Source organism: Somniosus microcephalus, chromosome 8 (genome assembly GCF_052327205.1).
Source record: "Somniosus microcephalus isolate GS21.2 chromosome 8, FLI_Smic_1.0, whole genome shotgun sequence".
Taxonomy (NCBI): Eukaryota; Metazoa; Chordata; class Chondrichthyes; order Squaliformes; family Somniosidae; genus Somniosus; species Somniosus microcephalus.
Genome location: NC_140994.1, coordinates 30,542,017 through 30,559,381, shown reverse-complemented (window position 1 = coordinate 30,559,381; position 17,365 = coordinate 30,542,017). Strand labels below are relative to the sequence as shown.

General features: G+C 42.6%; 1 protein-coding gene across 5 annotated transcripts in view; it reads left to right on the top strand.

The window, feature by feature from the left end:
• Positions 1-17,365, top strand: part of atrnl1b (attractin-like 1b) — a 930,295-nt gene that overhangs the window by 45,295 nt on the left and 867,635 nt on the right. The window lies entirely within an intron of this gene.

Below are 17,365 nucleotides of genomic sequence, written 5' to 3'. Positions count from 1 at the left end.
GCTGAATGCCATCAAAACTCTGACTCTCGTCAGCAATTCTAAGGCTCTGACCTCCAGTTCATCCGCCTCCTTAGCTATCGCTTCAAGCTAAACCATGAATAGCAGACTGTACATTATATATGGCTTGATTTTTGAGTTTAACTTCCTTCCCACATGTTACCATTTTCCACCTCCCATAACATTGCCTATTTCCACCCCTTCTGCTGCTAAAACCTTAGTCTGTGCCTTAGTCACCTCAAGACTCGACTTCTCCAGTACCTTCCTGGCTGGTGGTCTTGTCAATCCTCAATCTTTAACTCCATCAAAAAGCTGTACTTTCTCCTGCATCAAATCCCACACTTCCATCACCCAATCTTCTTTCAAGTCCCATTACCTCCCAGTGCTTGAACATCAATTTTTTCAAAAGTGTCTCAAAATTGTTTTCAAATCCCTCCATGATCTCGCCCATCCTACATTATTGATCTCTCCCTGCCTTGCATCTTACGCTCCTCTAACCCGGGACTTCCCGCCCCCTCTCCCACTCTCTCTCTCTCATCAGTTGCCACTCATTCAACCACTATGCTTTTCTCTGGAAACTAGCTCCCAACTCTAAACTCTCCTTTTTGATTGTTGCTCCATTCCTTTGCCCTTTCCCCATGCTCAGTGTCTACTGTATCCTTTCACTTTTTTTAGGGTAAAAGTGTTTGGTATCAAGTGTTCTGCTTTCCGTTTCTGTACCAATTATTAAAAAAAAAAAAAAAAAAAAAAAAATTATAGCAGAATACAGCATTGGTGAAACTTTACTCACCTGTGAACATCTCTCCGTGCTACTTGAATGCTGTATCCTGTATGCAGATGCTCAAATATTGAACCAGGGTTGATGAAGCATTGATTAGGCCATGGGGAAGCTAATTAACATGCCAGTAAAAAATCTCCAGCTCTTTCTACGCTTTCAGCGATTGCCAGGGTCAGATTTTTGGCACCTTTGCCCTTCAGAGCTGCTTCCAGCTGCACACAGTTATGTCACCTAATATTAAGATGTGCCTTTTGATCAGAACAGCAAAAGGTAGTGCTGCTATATAATTGAAATTGTGTTCAGTCAAGAGTCCAAAGGTCCTTTTTGGAGCTTAATTCTCTTACTCTGGTAGAGGGAAGATCAAGTTCCATTGGAATGGTCTCTACATTTTAGCATCACTGTAGAGAGAGAAAAATCAGCGAGTGGAATAGGATTTCTGCTCTTGCAAAACAGTCACAATAATTCCCATCTGCAGGAGTTGTATCCTTGGGGTAGTAGGTCGGAATTAGAGAACGGTGCACATTTCTCTCTCCCCAAGAAGTGAAAAAGTACGTTCAAGTATGTAAAATTGGCTCTGCCCAGAAGAGTTGGGAACACTGTTGAGGTACAATTAGCGGTACTTATTTTTAGTATTTTGACAATTCTGTACTTAGATGTTGCTATGTGCCCAAAAATGAAAATGTTGCTATGGTGCAGTGATTCCCGCACAGTGTGTGATTTTTAGAGAGTTAAGTTTTTACAGGAGTTTTGTGATGTGTGATTTTGGTGTCCTGCTCGTAAATTAAAGTGGGACATTTAGTGTGTGTAAAATTTGTTTTTTTGTGAGGCAGTGGTCTCATTCTTTCAAACAGCATTGCTGGTTGTGGAGGCAGTGAAGTTTCTGAGTTTGTTTCATGAATAAGTTAAATTTATGCTGGTACATCTTGAAAATAACTACCATAACTAATTTAAGTTGCTTTTGAAAAAGCTGTACTTTAACTAATTGGTTCTTTGCATATGATTTATCACTTGAGATTGGTATTGTCATCTTGGCTCCATTTTTTAAATAATTGCAAATAGGGTTGCAAAGGGGTGGAAAGTTTCCGGTAAATTTCCAGAAATTCTCCACTGGAAGTTTAGCTTGGGAATTTTGCCCAAAAAAGCACATGCTAGCATTTTTTTTTGTATTTCTTTCATTTTTTCCCCACAGGTCTAAAATTACAAACAGAGATGGAATCTTAATTATTAAGGAATTTCTTAATCAATATGTTTATCATCTTACTTGGCTTGTTTTAATAATTACAAGTTTTGTGTGTGACTGTGAACAAATGTGTCCTGATTGGTTGGATGAGCAATTAGCTCCCTCTATTGGTGATGTAGCGTCGTGCGTGCACAGGTCATGCTTCCATCACATGGAGCATCAGGAAAAATATATTCACCCTGTTGCAATCGTGCTTATCGACCGTAGTTCGACACAGAGACGAATGCCCTTTAATTTCTCTGCATAGAACAATGCCACATTTACTGTCGGATGTGGAAGCATTTTACCCCAGGCATTAAAGATGGAAAGACTGTGTACATGTGCAAACACTGTACAAAGCCATATGTAAAGAATGCCACAAAGATGCAGCAGCATTTATCCAAACGCAACAACTTCACTCAAAGCTCACAGCAGTCAGCCCAGAGTTCCTCTGCTTCCATTCAAGAAGATGATGGTTCACATTCAGCATCAGGCTCCTTATCATCAGCAACTCCTGGCCCACTTGGAAGGTTCTTTGATACAATGGATAACCATAGCCAGAAGAATGCAGATGAGTGCCGTGCTTGAGCTGTATATGCGACAGGCTAACCCCCCCCCCCCCCCCCCCCCCCATGCTCACAGCCAGTGTGTACTGGAAGAGATTTTTCAATGTTATTTGCCCTGCATACTGTCCTCCCACCAGACATGCTTTGTCTACTTATTTGCTGGAGGCTGAGTATAACAAAGTCCAAGGAAAGCTCAAAGAAACGATAGAGATGGCAGACTGTGTTGCAGTTACCTCAGATGGGTGGTCAAATGTACGAGGGGAGGGCATCATAAACTACATTGTCCCCACTCCTCTCCCAGTGTTCTTCAAGACATGAAAGACAACAGGCACATACATTGCTGATGTGCTGAAAGCGGTCATCAACGATCTTGGATCACAAAAGGTCTTTGCAGTAGTTACTGACAATGTTGCGAATATGAAGGCTGCTTGGGCTCAAGTGGTGGAGGCTTACCCTCGTATTACGTCTATTGGGTGCGCAGCTCATGGGCTCAACCTGCTCCTCAAGGACATCATGGGTTTGAGAACCATGGAAACACTGTACAAGAGAGCCAAGCAAGTTGTTAAGTATGTCGGGAGGAAAACCGGTAGTTGCAGCAACCTACAACTCCAAGCAAATGACAAAGAACAAGAACACCACACTGAAGCTGCCCAGCAACAGTAGATGGGGTGGCGCTGTCATAATGTACAACAGCCTTCTGGAGGGTAAGGAGTCGCTGCAAGAAATGGCAATATCCCAGTCTGGGGATATGGAAACCACCATCAAGAAAATATTGCTGGATGATGTGTTTTGGGAGAGGGTGGTTAGCAGCCTTAAACTACTCTCACCAGTAGCATCTGCAATTGCTCAGATTGAAGGAGATGACGCTGTCTTGTCAGATGTTCTCAGGCTTTTTACTGATTTAAAAGAACAAATCAGCATTGCCCTACCCACATCCCTGCTGCTCAAAGCAGAGGAGAAGGCAATTGTTCAATTCATACAGACGCGTCAAGAATTTTGTCAAGCCGATTCCTGCTGCAGCATACATGCTGGACCCAAAGCATGTTGGGAGACCAATACTTTCTGGAGAACAGATCAACAGCGCTTAGTGTGATTTCTACCCTCTCACACCACCTCAATCTGGATGTGGGCAAAGTTCTCTACCAAGCAAGGTCTTTGGAATGGGGACGGGATATGGGAATCATGCAAGCGTATCAGTGCACATACCTGGTGGAAGGGACTTTGTGCATCTGAGGCCCTGTCACCTATTGCATCGGTGATACTCCAAATCCCACCTTCATCAGCGGCCTCTGAACGAAACTGGTCACTTTTTGGGAATACGCATACAAAGGTGCGCAACAGGCTGACTAACGAGAGTGGAGAAACTGATGGCTATCCGGGCGAACCTACAACTTATTGAGCCAGATACAGAAGTGTCCACCACACAGCTAGACACTGACACAGAGGAGGAAATGGACACGTCAGAGTCAGAGAATCAGGAGGAGCAATGATGAGTAGAAGACTCAAAGGGACAAAAGGACAAATTACAGGCTAAATAAGCTGATGCTCTTTTTATTTTATTTTAGATGGGTCTTTTTTGTGGGGGTTCAATAAAGTTCAAAATTATAACCTAAAATAGTTTTGAAAGCCTGTTTTTTTTATTTGTATGGAACAGTATGTCTACTTTGATGACATTAAGGGTCAGAGACAAAAACCATCAGAGTGCAAAAAAAAACTCAATTCCCATGGAAAGTTTCCTCTTTTAAAAATTCCCAGAATTTTGCAACCTTAATTGCAAACAAGAGCACATGTGGGTGGCGGGGGCTGGGTGGTGAGGGAAAGACAAGTTTGTGAACTGGGCAAGGAAAAGAACTTTGGTGTGGGTGATGGTCAATGGAAACATCAGGTGTGTGTTTTGCTCTGTTTCTAGTAAAGTAGACAGAATGGTGGGGTTGCCAAAAGCTGGAACGTAAGTGAGACCTTGCTTAAAATGATTACATTTAATTCCGATTACCACAACTCCAAAAAAACATCTTTGTATTCTAGAATTGTAAGGTAATTGTTGAAGTTCCTAGGTTCGATTGCAACTCTTGCTGGTTGAGCTGATCCCAACTGGGACAGCAGTTGGAGCTTGGTTGGGAGGGAGAAAAATCAGACCAGGTTCCAGCTCCCAATTGCTATCCAGGGCCCCGTGTGAGGACACAGGGCATGAGGAATGGCCAGTTTGGAAAGGTACTGGAGGGCTGCTCATGGCTGTGGAACTGTATCCAACAAGAGTCTGTAAATTGTGGTGAGGGCCTGGGAACAGGCTGCCAGTGATGATGGGATTGAGATAATTGTGTAACAAACATTTGTAATTGACAACCATGGCTGACGCAACACTTCAGGATCTAATAGACCGACTAATCCTTCATTTTCTTAGACACCTATGTTATCACAGTGGGTTTGTTGCCTGACGTGTTCGATTTGAAGTGCAATTAAAAAAAAAAAAAAAAAATCTTTAGTGATTTTCATTTTACAGATTATCAGAGTTGTAATGGTTTCTGTCAACACGCAGTTCTTGCGTTAGGTTTGTTCATAATACTCCTGGGATAACAGTAAGTTCTGTCTTCACACTGCTAATGTAAAAAAGCTAAAACTAGATATTTGAAATGTTTAGTGCAATGGTTTAGTTCAACAGTACAATTGTGGATTATTTGAGGGATACGTGTAGCAAACTCACAGCACAGCGCTTGATTTGGAGTCCAGACCTGTGACCGAGATGTTACCAGTATCCATTTGGAAGTTGACCCTGTGCATACTGACTGCTGGGAGGACGCAATAACAATATGCATTATTATGGTGTCTTTGAGCTAGAAAAATGTACCAAAGTCCTGTACAGAGGCGGGGCGGGGGGTGGGGTGGGGTGGGGGTGGAAGGAGGAGGTGAAAGAGGAGTGTCGAACCAAAGGAAAAAATGATATCTGGAGAGGTGACTAAAGGCTTGGTCAAGAAGGTGGGCTTTAAGGAGGAGAGGAAGATTGAGGCCTAGGAGTTTAGGGACCGAATCTGATTGGGCCTAGGTGGCTGAAGGCACTCCGGCCAGTGGTGGTGGGGTGGCGTGTTACCCATGAAGCTGGAGTCTAAGGAAGTGAGGGCTGGTGGTGGGGAGGGGAGTGGGTGGGTGGTATTGGAGGAAGTTACATAGATGACAAAGGGAGATGCCATTGATGGGTTCAAACAGGCTGTGAATTTGAGGTGTTGGAGGACTGGGAATCAATATAGGTCAATGAGGACAGAAGGTAATGGGTAAGTGGGACTTGTTGTGGGATAGGATATAGACAGCAGATATTTGGATCAGCTGAAGTTTACTAAGGGTGGGGGGTGCATGGACAGTCAGGGGAGCAGCACAAGGAAGTCATGGCTCTCCATTTAAACGGCGCTGCCTTCGCACTCCTTCAGAAAATATAAAAACGTCTGAAGTACCTGATTGCATACTTCAGGAGGAGCAGAACATTGTGGATGGTATGCTAAACCTGAGTGATTTTGTATGCACTGTAAAATGTATTTTTTTAAGCAATCTTTGCTCCTCTACAATTTTAGAAATAAATACAATGAAAGGCTTGCATTCATTGTGCCTTTCACAACCTCAAGATATCCTAATTTCTTTTAAGCCAATAAAGTTCTTTTTGAAATGTTGTCACTGTTAGAACACGGCAGCCAATTTGTGCACAGCTAGCTTCCACAAACAGTATTGAGGTAAATGACAAGATCATCTGTTTTAAGTGTTGGTTGAGGGATCAATGTTGGCTAGAATACCGGGAGAACTCCCCTGCCGCCTTCGAATAGTGTTTGATATTTTACGTCCACCTGAGAGCGTAAACGGTGCCTCGGTTTCACGCCTTATTCAAGAGGCAGCACCTCTGACCATGCAGCACTCCCTCATTACGGCACTCAAGTGTTAGCCTGAATTATGTGCTCAAATCTCTGGAGTGGGACTTGAACCCGCAACCTTCTGACTCTGATGCAAGAGTGTTACCATTGAGCTAAGGAACAGAAAGTTTAGCAATACATCAGTGAAAGGAGTTTGAGTCTAGTCTGAGGGGTCAATAATTATGCTGTAATGAAAGTACATGATCTAGTGATTGTTTTTAATGAATATTTAATCTGCATCATGTTCTGTTAATGTGAAATTGTCGTGTCAGATTGAGATTTCTTTTGGCTTTAAAAGTAAGGCAGTTTTCTTGAATTTTAATGTTCACCCAATTTTTGGGGGCATGTATCTCTACTTAAAAAAAAAAAAAAAAAAAAGCAACTACAGATATGTCAAATATTCCTGCTAAGTATGGAAAGATATTTTTATCTCAGAAAATCTTGAAGTTAAATTTTGCACTTTCCAGAACTAATTTAATAATGTATGTTTGTCTTCAGATTTGAAATGGTTTGAATCTTTTTAAAAATCGGACATGTTGCACATACTTTTTTTTAAAATTCCTGGGATGTGGGTGTCGCTGGCAAGGCTGACATTTATTGCCCGTCCCTAATTGCCCTTGAAGGTGGTGGTGGTGAGCTGCCACCTTGAACCGCTGCACTCCATGTAACGAAGGGAGTGAGTTCCAGGATTCTGACCCAGTGACGATGAAGGAACGGTGATCTATTTCCAAGTCAGGATGGGGTGTGACTTGGAGGGGAACTTGCAGGTGATGGTGTTCCCATGCATCTGCTGCCCTTGTCCTTCTAGGTGGTAGAGGTCACGGGTTGGGGAGGTGCTGCCGAAGAAGCCTTGGCGAGTTGCTGCAGTGCATCTTGTAGATGGTACACACTGCAGCAGCGGTATGCCGGTGGTGGAGGGAGTGAATGTTTAAGGTGGTGGATGGGATGCCAATCAAGCGTGCTGCTTTGCAGTGGATGGTGTCGAGCTTCTTGAGTGTTGTTGGAGCTGCACTCATCCAGGCAAGTGGAGTGTATTCCATCGCACTCCTTACTTGTGCCTTGTAGATGGTGGAAAGGCTTTGGTGGGGTCATGAGGTGAGACACTTGCTGCAGAATACCTAGCCTCTGACCTGCTCTTGTAGCCATAATTATCCCTAATGTTTTTGCTTAGTGTCTTTAGTTGGTGAAAATTGAGGATGGCTATCATCAGAGAAGGGCAGTTATTTTTTGCAGATTTTCTAGGTTTGATCCTATTCTGTGATTACCATTTGCTTCACACAGTCCAAATTGAACCATTGTGTATATACTGGCTAACTTGACATGAACATTGGATTATTTCATAGGCCTTACTAGGTTCTAAGCTACTGTTTATCTGAATGAGCACTTGTTTGTGTTCTTCTGCTACTGGGCTAATTTAGTTTATTGGTACAAATATGATCCAGATAAAATCAAAATTCTGTTTCTTATATACCACTGCACTTTGTCATGTGCTACTCTTAATTCACCCTTTTTAAAATTACTCCCACCACCTATAACCACCAGTACCTGCTGTAAGTCAGTTTAAAAATTGCTCTCTAGACCGAGCCCAAGTTTTTGAAGGTGCAAAACATCTTACGGTGCTGTGGTACTTTTACATTGAAAGGCATGTTTTAGGAGAGCGTTGCTGTAACGGCCTCCTGGCACCAGTCAGTTTATCTTTCCGCCCAGCACCATTCTTCATTGGGACTTGGGCAGGTGGAACTGGCAGGCAGTCAAAAGACTCCTGCAAACCCAGAGTTCAGAGCCAGAGCTTTGATCCCCACTTGCCAGGACCGTGTGGAGCAGGTTTCAAAATCCTGCACTGACTGACTCGAGGCTGAAATGCTACCACTGAGCCAAAGGTTCGATCCAGGCTGTTAATACTGGGGTAATACTTTACTTCACAAGTCGAGATAGTTCTTGACCATTTACATCCAAAAATGTTGAGCGCACGGGGTAATGTCGACCCACACTAATCGAAGAGTGAGGCATATTGAGGACACTGAGTTGTTGAGGAATAGTCTGAAAACATTCACTTTCAATCAGTTTGGATATTGCTACTGCATTCTAATTAAGATGTGTCCCAGGTTGATGTTTTTCTGTGCCTGTGGATTTTAATGTTCTGTTCCAGAGGGTTTTTGATTGTATTTGCTTTATGGGGAATGTCGCAGCCAGCAGTGGTGCAATTTGCATGAATGAGAGAGACTTTAAATTGTTGACTGGCGCTGGTTTAGCTTTCTGAACGAGCAAAATGTTATGCCTGTAAATGTGATTAGAATGAATAATTCCTGAACCAAATCCAGCAGAGACACTATCACCCATTGCAAGATTTCTGTATTGTCTGTTCATATTTTGTGCGGTTGCTTTGCAGTATTCATGGTGTGCAGACACTAGGACAGTTTTAAAATTGCCTATAAATGTTTTACACCGCGGCAGGATGAAAATTATCCAACTATATTTTAACTTCCAGTAAACCAGTGTGCTTTTGTGTTTAATTCCTATTTTGATGTGTGTAGTCATTATAGCTGGAGTTTTCTCGAACATCACACTTTGTGTAGCAATTACTAATTTTAATGTAAACAATGATGATGGAGTTGCATTTTAAAAATAAATTGGATAGATGAGAAAAAATGTGTTGGTGATCTATTGTAGATTCGAATACAAGTTAGTTTATGCCGTGGACCAGTTTTATGGTACAAAATTCGTATGATTTATCAGTGGTCCTGGCACAAGGATTGAGAATCTTAAATAAATATCCTAGATTGAATAAAATTCTTCAGTGAGCATTATTTTGGACTATTGGGACCTGGCATCTCCCTACTCTAGACCTCGCTTGCCTCTGTTCTACTTTGCTTCCATACTTCATTTTTTGCTTCCCCCCTCCTCTCCCTGGTCTCTGCCATTCACATCATACTCTCCTTCCCTTGGATTTGCTGCACCATGGCTCCACCAACCCATCCATCATTACTCCTGCACAACTACTATCCTGCTGCTGTGCTGGGCTCTTGTACCTCCTGGGCACATCCACAGCTTTGCTCTGAATGATGTGCATCTTCTGCTGTGTTCACCCAGGCACGTGCCTTTTGGCCAAGTTGCAATTTGAGCTGCCTCATTCCCCTTTACTGGCAATTAGCCCTTTTTCTTTTTAAACGCCTTGGCAGTTGACATCGCCTATCTTCTGACCATCTTCCTAACAATCCCTCTGGCTTTCCTTTCCCTTGCCAGTGAGTCCCTTGCTACGTTGCATAGTCCTAATGTTTCATAACATAAGAAATAGGAGCAGGAGCAAGCCATTCAGCCCCTCGAGCCTGCCCCGCCATTCAATAAGATCATGGCTGATCTGATCTTGGCCTCAATGCCACTTTCCTGCCCACTCCCCATAACCCTTGATTCCCCTGTAGCTCAAATATATGTCTATCTCTGCCTTGAATATATCCAATGACTCCACCTCCACAGCTCTCTGGGGTAGAGAATTCCAAAGATTCACAACCATCAGAGAAGAAATAACTCCTCATCTCATCTCCGTTTTAAATGGGCGACCCCTTACCCTGAAACTGTGCCCCCTAGTTCTAGATTCCCCCACGAGGGGAAACATCCTCCCTGCATCTACCCTGTCGAGCCCCCTCAGAATATTATTTTTTCATAAGATCACAGCTCATTCTTCTAAACTCATTCTTTCACCCTGGAAAATGCTTGTCTGTCTGCTTGCTTGAAAACAAGCCTCTCTTTGTCCATTGACCTCATTCTAAGTAGGAGTGGTGGCATCCTCAGTCAGTTTAAAAATAAAAAAAATAAAAAAAATATGGTGACTCTTGACTCACAGGCGACTCTTGACTTCAGTTAGATCACCTCACTTGACCACGTGGTTGAGTCGCGTATCCAAGTCGCTACAACAAAGTGCAATTCTGGCGGACAAACTGTGTTCCACATAGTTATCAAAGGATGCTAAGGATCTCGATGCTTCACTTCGGAAACGTTTTATGAAACAATCAGAATTAAGGGCTGCATTATTATACTTTTATATGATTTAAAAAAAATTGTTTTACAATAAATTCAAATTTTTCATTTCGACCTGGGCTACATGGTCTCAACGTAGTGGGTTTCTATCTTTCGTAGAGAACGCGGTGTAAAGGAAAATTGTATACCCTGTGGCACGCCTCTCCTATGTATCTCTCTCAATTGCATGCAGTAGGAAATCGACAAGAAACCACCTAACAGCAGTAAGTAAAGATGGTACGTTTTACTCGTGCACAGACCATTCTGATTCTCATTCACAATATTTTCCCCTGGATTTTCTCTTGTCATGTTTTGAAGGTGCTGCCACTTGCTGGGATATGCTTTGAACTAATGGAAGTCCACTGCAACCTTGCCGAAATGGTCATAATTCATGTGCGAGTCTGGACAGTGACTGCTGGGAGGAAATTTTGACTGCGAGCATCCCAGCAAAAACCACTCCTCTCCTGTCCTGGCCCAACGTTCACATATATGTACTTTCCAGCAGAGGCCATTGGGCCGCAACCATGAATGGGAACCATGCCCAATTATTTGGCTAGGACAAATAAAATTAGAGAGTTAAATGCGTGGCTCAAAGACTGGTGTGGGAGAAATGGGTTTTGCTTCCTGGGACGCTGGCACCAGTACTGGGGCAGGAGGGAGCTGTTCCGTTGGGACGGGCTTCACTTGGCCAGTGCTGGGACTAGAGTCCTGGTGGATCATATAACTAGGGCTTTAAACTAACTAGTGGGGGGGAGGTTCCCGGAGAGCAAATAATAAAAATGACAGCAGAGAAGGTCATCGACTTAGGTAGCAGTGGGGAAATTAAAAACCAGAGCGTGTCAGGAAGGGGCAGAAGGTATGGAGTAAAAGGTAAAGTAATAAAAAGGGCAAAAGCAGGAACTAAGTGTCACACAACATATTTGAAAGTTCTCTATCTGAATGCACGTAGCATTCGTAACAAAATAGACGAGTTAATGGCACAAATAACTACATATGGGTATGATCTTGTGGCCATTACAGAAACATGGCTGCAGGGTGGCAATGCCTGGGAATTAAACATACCAGGTTATTTAATGATCAGGAAGGACAGGCAGGAAGGAAGGGGAGGTGGGGTGGCTATGTTAATAAAGGAAGGAATCACTGTAATACAGAGAAATGATATTGGGTCAAAAGATCAGGATAATGAAACAGTTTGGGTGGAGGTAAGGAATAATAAGGGGGAAAAAAACACTAGTGGGCGTAGTCTATAGGCCTCCGAACAGTGGCAACTCTGTTGGACGGAGTATCAATCAGGAAATAGTTGAGGCTTGTAATAAGGGAACATCTATAATTATGGGGGATTTTAACTATCATATTAATTGGACAAATCAAATTGGGCAGGGCTGCCTTGAGGATGAGTTCATTGAGTGTATTAGGGATGGGTTTCTTGAGCAGTATGTAACTGAACCGACCAGGGGGCAAGCAACCTTAGATCTGGTCCTGTGTAACGAGACAGGATTAATTAAAAATGTCCTAGTAAAGGATCCCTTTGGAATGAGTGACCATAACATGGTTGAATTCCATATTCAATTAGAGGGTGAGAAGGTTGGATCTTAAACAAGCGTGCTAAGCTTGAATAAAGGAGACTATGAAGGTGTGAGAGCGGAATTGAGTAGAGTGGATTGGGAAAATAGATTAAAGGGTAAGACGATACATGATCAGTGGTGTACATTTAAGGAGTTATTTTACAACTTCCAAAAAATATATATTCCACTGAGAAGAAAAGGGTGTAAAAGAAAAAACAGCCATCTGCGGCTAAGTAAAGAAATTAAGGATAGTATTCAACTAAAAACAAGGGCATATAAGGTAGCCAAATCTAGTGGGAGGATAGAGGATTGGGAAAACTTTAAAAGACAGCAAAAAATAACAAAGATTGATTAAGAAAGGGAAGATAGATTATGAAAGTAAATTAGCAAAAAATATAAAAACAGATAGTAAGAGTTTTTATAGTTATATAAAAAGAAAAAAGGTGGCTAAAGTAAATGTTGGTCCCTTAGAGGATGAGACCAGGAAATTAATGGTGGGAAATATGGAGATGGCAAAAACAGTGAATATTTTATATCAGTCTTTACAGTAGAAGACACTAAGAATATCCCAACACTGGACAAACAGGGGGCTAAAGGGGGGAGGAGCTAAACACGATCAAAATCACTAAGGAAGTGGTACTCGGTAAAATAATGGGACTCAAGGCGGATAAATCACCTGGACCTGATGGCTTACATCCTAGGGTCTTGAGGGAAGTGGCGGTAGGGATTGTGGATGCATTGGTAATCTTCCAAAACTCCCTGGACTCGGCAAAGGTCCCGGCAGACTGGAAAACTGCTAATGTAACACCCTTATTTAAAAAGGGCAGTAGACAGAAGGCTGGAAACTATAGACCGGTTAGCCTAACCTCTGTGGTAGGTAAAATTTTGGAGTCCATTATTCAGGAGACAGTAACAGGACATTTGGATAATCATAATTTAATAGGACAAAGTCAGCATGGTTTTATGAAGGGGAAGTCATGTTTGACAAATTTGCTGGAGTTCTTTGAGGAAGTAACATATAGGGTGGATAAAGGGGAACCAGTGGACGTAGTGTATTTAGACTTCCAAAAGGCATTTGACAAGGTGCCACACAAGATTATTGCTTAAGATAAAAAATCACAGGATTGGGGGTAATATTCTGGCATGGATAGAGGATTGGCTATCTAACAGAAGGCAGAGAGTTGGGATAAATGTTTCATTCTCAGACTGGCAATCAGTAACTAGTGGTGTTCCGCAGGGGTCAGTGCTGGGTCTCCAACTCTTTACAATCTATATTAACGATTTGGAGGAGGGGACCGAGTGTAACATATCAAAGTTTGCAGATGATACTAAGATGGGAGGGAAAGTAGTGAGTGAGGAGGACATAAAAAACCTGCAAGGGGACATAGACAGGCTAAGTAAGTGGGCCAAGATTTGGCAGATGGAATACAATACTGGAAAGTGTGAGGTTATGCACTTTGGCAGGAAAAATCGTAGAGCAAGTTATTATCTTGATGGCAAGAAACTGGAAAGTACTGAAGTACAAAGGGATTTGGGGGTCCTGGTGCACGAAACTCAAAAGGTTAGTATGCAGGTGCAGCAAGTGATTAAGAAGGCCAATGGAATGTTGGCTTTCATTGCTAGGGGGATAGAATATAAAAATAGGGAGGTATTGCTTCAGTTGTACAAGGTATTGGTGAGACTGCATCTGGAATACTGCGTACAGTTTTGGTGTCCATATTTAAGAAAGGACATACTTGCTCTCGAGTCAGTACAAAGAAGGTTCACTCGGTTAATCCCGGGGATGAGGGGATGGACATATGAGGAGAGGTTGAGTAGATTGGGACTCTACTCATTGGAGTTCAGAAGAATGAGAGGCGATCTTATTGAAACATATAAGATTGTGAAGGGGTTGGATCGGGTGGATGCGGGGAGGATGTTCCCGATGATTGGTGAAACTAGAACTAGGGGGCATAGTCTTAGAATGAGGGGCTGCTCTTTCAAAACTGAGATGAGGAGGAACTACTTCACTCAGAGGGTGGTAGGTCCATGGAATATGCTGCCCCAAAAAGCTGTAGAAGGTACATCATTACATAAATTTAAAACAGAAATAGACAGTTTCCTAGAAGAAAAGGGAATTAAGGGTTACGGGGAGCGGGCAGGAATTTGGACATGAGTCTAGGTTCGGATCGGTCATGGCCCTGTGGGTAGCGGAGCAGGCCCAGGGGCCGTGTAGCCTGATCCTGCTCCTATTTCGTGTGTCTAATTCTGTTGGATTCAGGAGATGGTTCTGTGATAGTAGATTGGCGGTTAGGATCAGATCAGCCATGATCTTATTGAATGGCGGAGCAGGCTCGAGGGGCCGATTGGCCTACTCCTGCTCCTATTTCTTATGTTCTTATTTTCTTCTTCTCCTCCTCCCCCCCCCCCCCCCACAAATGAATATGGCACTTAGTTATATGCAAGGTTGCTACAGTTAAAATCATAGGAAAATACAGGACCAGGAAAAACTCTACAGTCCATCTGACGAATCCCAAAATACACTCAATCAATCGCTTCCTCGAATACTGATTTAATTTTCTCTTTTTCCACACTCTGCCTCCGCTGTTTCCCTGGGCAGTGAGTGTCACATCAAGTAGTTGAATCTAAACTTTTTGTTTATTTTCCCTCCTAAGCTTGAGCTAGTTTTCCATGGTTCCAGAGTTTGTGACAAATTCGAACATATTATGTGAGTTCACTTTATCCATTCACTTAAGAATTGGCCTTTTAATATAATGGCCGGGAATTTGCGATTATAATGACAGCGAAATTGTCAGCGCTCGCCGTCATTACTGTAACACTGACGGCAACTTCTGGCGTCTTCACATACGCAGTTAAACGCGGAAATCCGGAAGTTGCTGTTGGTGATACCTTGCTCGTCCACAGGGTGTGCTATTACATTCTTAGCAGATGCAATTAAACAGAATCTATGATTTGACGTGAACTTCAACTTTTTACGCACTATTCTCGCTGTAAAACAATGAAAATGTTGAGCCTTGTTGAATGAAGTGTAACATCGGCATACTAAGTCATAATTACTGTCGAACAACCTCTGGCCCTGAAAAACTGATTTTACACGTGAAGTGTCATTCCCACAGAATAACATTTTAAAATCATGATTTTTAAAATTTTTCATTTTTTTTAGTTTGCTATTTCAGCTTCTACCTTAATCCAATGTGTGTGTCCCAATCTTTATTTAACTTTCTGTAAAATGATGAAATGTGAATTGTAATCTCTGCTTTTTACTTCCTGGTTTGCTGTCTGAGAATTCTTCAATCTGATTGGCTGATCAGCGTGCTTGATGATTTCACTGTTCCTGGACGCCACAGATTCCCTATACATGGCGCCAGATTGAAAGTCACGGCGGAATAGGGGATATTGACCTCAAGCCTGCTAAATCTTTGTGGGTAGCTTTCTTTGAGTTCATAGGGTTCACTTTGCTGCTGACCGCAAAATCCGGGCCAATGGCTGTCTGCTGACGGTGATTTTACTTGCTTGTGTGCTGTAACATGGTGCAGCATTTTTATGGTGGCTCCAAGATTTAATTTCAAAATTTGATCCAAAGTTCATGTGCTCTTGTGACATGCCAAGATCCTACGCAGTTGCTTTTTGGACCAAGTTATAGTCTCTTCTGTGCACTTGTGTCTGCTTAGCATGCTGTGAACTGGACCATCTTTTGCAGTGGATCGAGTTGAGCTGTATCACTGAAAATTGCTAAATTTTTATCTACCATCTGGAATAATAAAAATGTGTGAGTACGAATTTTTATTATGTGAACTCATCTGCTGACTCTTGGCCTGGGATGTGTTTTGATTCATAATGGCAGCTTTAACTAAAAGCTGTTGCAGTGACTCAATAACATATTATTTTTATTGAAAATGTACTGATACCCACTCTGCTCATACAGGAAATTGCACAGGCCTGTACTGCTGTTGTAGGAAGCCCAACCTACATTCTCTGGTTAATTTCAACTGCAGTACTTGAAGCATGGTTTTTTTTGTTAGAGATTGAAGCATTTTATTCATTTACAGAATGCACATTTTTAGTAGTAGTTGAAATGGAACGACTCGTTTCGCCCCTTTCCTCTCCGTGCGCACCAGGAACAAATACAGGGGAGATTTTTCTTTTAACAGCAGTTGTTAATAGTTCTAAAAGCAGTCTGAATGTTCTCTTCTCATGATGCAGAGACTGGAGTTTAATATCCCATAGCAAATATGGTGGTCTTGCTTATCAAGTATATATATTTTTTTAAATGGCAAATGAAATCATCTGCAGTAGCTCTTGGTTTCTCTGAAAAGTCCCCTTTTAAAGGTCCTCTGCTGTCTACCAGCACCAGTTGTCTTGACCTCCGCTCTACAGGCAAGAAAATAATCAACCCATCCAACAATCGAGTACAGGAACAAGGATGTCTTGCTACAGTTGTACAGGGCCTTGATGAGACCACACCTTGAGTAGTGTGTGCAGTTTTGGTCGCCTTATCTGAGAAAGGATGTTCTTGCCATGGAGGGAGTGCAGCAAAGATTCACCAGGCTGATACCTGGGATGGCAGGAATGACGTATGAGGAGAGATTGGGTCGATTGGGCTTATACTCGCTGGAGTTTAGAAGAATGAGAGGGGATCTCATTGAAACTTATAAAATTCTGACAGGACTGGACAGACTAGATGTTGGAAGGATGTTCCCGATGGCGGAGTCCAGAACCAGGGGTCACAGTCTACGGATAAGGGGTAAGCCATTTAGGACAGAGATCAGGAGGAATTTCTTCACCCAGAGAGTGGTGAACCTGTGGAATTCTCTACCACAGAAGGCAGTTGAGGCCAATTCATTAAATATGTTCAAGAAGGAGTTATATATATTTAAGGCTGAAGGGATCAAGGGATATGGGGAGAAGGCAGGGACAGGGTACTGAGTTTGGATGATCAGCCACGATCTCATTAAATGGCGGAGCAGGCTCGAGGGGCCGAATGGCCTACTCCTGCTCCTATCTTCCATGTTTCTGTGACCCAGTCTCAGCCAGACTTCATGGTCAATAGTACCCTCCTTGTGCCCGAGGTTCTTTTGCAGTGGTGTCAAACAATACAATTGGAAAGCCAAGTATGTGCCACGATGGATTGCCATGCTGCCCGAAACACCCCCCCCCCCCCCCATACCAATGTCATGGAATTCGTGAACTTCAAAGGAAGCAGTGAGCCCTTATGCTGAGGAATTTGCACCGACTCATTCATTTCCTTTGCTTGGAAGAGCTTTGATTAAATTGCTTGCATTTGTTTAAAAGGGATGAATGTGCCGAAACACACTGCTGTCACTGTGTATTAAAAC